This window comes from Lipotes vexillifer, unplaced genomic scaffold (genome assembly GCF_000442215.2).
Source record: "Lipotes vexillifer unplaced genomic scaffold, Lipotes_vexillifer_v1.1 scaffold604, whole genome shotgun sequence".
Lineage (NCBI taxonomy): Eukaryota > Metazoa > Chordata > Mammalia > Artiodactyla > Lipotidae > Lipotes > Lipotes vexillifer.
Genome location: NW_006798979.1, coordinates 531,822 through 534,171, shown reverse-complemented (window position 1 = coordinate 534,171; position 2,350 = coordinate 531,822).

Here is a 2,350-nt window from a genome sequence, read left to right as displayed (position 1 = left end):
CGTGGGATCCTCCGGGACCGGGGCACGAACCCGCGTCCCCTGCATCGGCAGGCGGACTCCCAACCACTGCGCCACCAGGGAAGCCCTGCTTTACAGCATTCTTCACAGCTCACAGCCTCACCTTCGTCTATCTGAACATCTATCTCCCTTCTGGATCGTGAGCCCCTGTACAGAGGCTGATTGGTTCTGGTTTGAATCTTCTCTGCTTAACCCAATAGTGACACTGTTAAATAAATAAGTAAAGATACTGCGATGGAATCAGAGACTCCACAGTTGGAAGGAACGTAGAGGCCATCAGTTAAACCTTCTCATTTATCATTCGGGGAAAAATGTGTTGGGGTCAGAGACTTTAAGTCACGTCAAGTTGCAGTTCGGCTTGGTTGAGGTGTGCCTAGCTGGTTGGCAACGCATTCGGGACTATCAGCCAACAGTCTTGACTTGCGGCTGGTGACAGAGAAAACCACTGCGCCTCAGAATGGCTCCTTAATTGAGCCTGTCAGAGACTGTATTCTCCTTTTCTTGTCCCTAGTGTTCTGGGGACGTCTGTCAGTGCGATGTTGCCTGTGGATGCCACTGAGATCTTGTCAAGGACAGAGCCCCGTGTCAGGGGCCAGGCTTGTTGCTTTGTCCCCTCGCTGTGGACGTGGTCATGGATGATGGCGCCGCAGAGACAGGTGGGCCCTGCAAACCCATTCTTCAGGCTGGACACTGCCTCTCCTCCATGGGGGGCTCTGCTGCTGGAAGAGCATTTGGGACCCCACACTGGTCTTGTAAAGAACTCAGGGAGCAGATGGACCCAGCAGACGTGGAGCCATGGGCCTCGGATGAAGCCCTTCCCCAGTGTCCAGCGGTTGGTGCCTGTCCCCGAGTCCAGGCTGCCTCTGGTCCGGGGCGAGCGTGGGTGGGGAGAGGGGGCGATGGACGCGGCTTGGAGGATTGATGCAAACGGTAAGTAAAAACAACTGCGAAGGAACTAGATCCCGGACCCACGCGGCTTCATCATCGCAGTTTTTCCTGCCATTTGATTCTGGCTCCATCTCATCTGTGTGTTTTTGATGCTGCACTGAGACCAGCTCCTCCTGAGAAATGGGAAATGACACAGTGCATACAGCTGAGGTTTGGACAATCTCGACTCATACTAAACTTGGGATTTTCAAACGATTTCATCAGAGAAAAATCAGTGAACAAAGAAAGAGGGTGCTAAGATCTTCAGATACCCTCTGCTGTTAGCTGGTGAAACTGCAGGCTGATGTACATCTTGAAGATTTCTCTCTCTCGTGCTTTTACCAAAAGGATGACTTTTGCTCAACCAATGGGGCTTATTTTTCTTTGGCTAATATTGTTGCCAGGTGGAGACCCTCCTTTTCCTGAGGCGCCCCCTTCTCTGCCTCCTTTCTGCCCTAAGTGGGGCATTGTGATCTTGCTGCAAAGCTGCCATCTGCCAGCCCGGCTCAGCTCTGCCCCCCGCAGCCTCCCATTAAACCCAGCACCAGGCCACAGCCGCACTCATCCTCTAGATGGTCCGACCACGTCACTCTCCCACTTAAAACCAACCCCTCGATGATCATCCACTTCTTTCAGATAATGCTGGGCTCCTTACCAGGGCACACACAGGCTCCATCTCCCGCCTGCTTCTCGTCTGCTCCCTGCCTCTGCACTAGCTGCCTCTTCACTGCAAATCGAAGTCCCAGCTCTGCCAAATGCTTCCAGCACCCCGGACCCCAGGCTCTCGCGTATGAGCCGAGGTCTCTCCCCACAGCTCTCTCTACCTGGAACCCTGTCCTCCACTTCTTCTCCCCTGCTTCTGGCCCCTGTGTCACCTCCTCCAGGGGGCCCTCCTGGCCAGCCAGATCCCCATCAGAATTAGTGTGAGCCACTCTCCCCTGTGTAGACCATTCATCTCACTTCTTGCAGGGCTCTGTCGCCCCTTCCATGCGCTTGTCTTGTCGGCCCGCCAGTCAGAGGTTCCTGAAGGCTGGTCAGCTCCATCTCCGGGAGGCTTGGCACAGATTAAGGTTTCGGTGGGTGCTTGTTGAATTTGTCAGAGGGTGAGCACGGGCCTCAGACGAGATGCTCCGTTCAGGGATCTCCCTGGCCCCTGCCCGCCTTTGCCTCGTGTAGAGACAGCTGCAGGGCCCTCAGGCCAGAGCCCCTGGGTCAGAGAAACAACTGTCTTGTGTTCTCTCCAGAAATGAAGATTGCAACATCCTCGTGGCCTGGAGCTCAGGGCTGCGGGGGGTGGGGGATGATGCATGGGGTAATGGTGGAGGCGGGGCCCTGTGGGCGGGGACGTGGGATCGGCCAGAGTGAGCCCTGAGGGACCGCCCAGCCCAGCCCCAGGCCAGCCGCC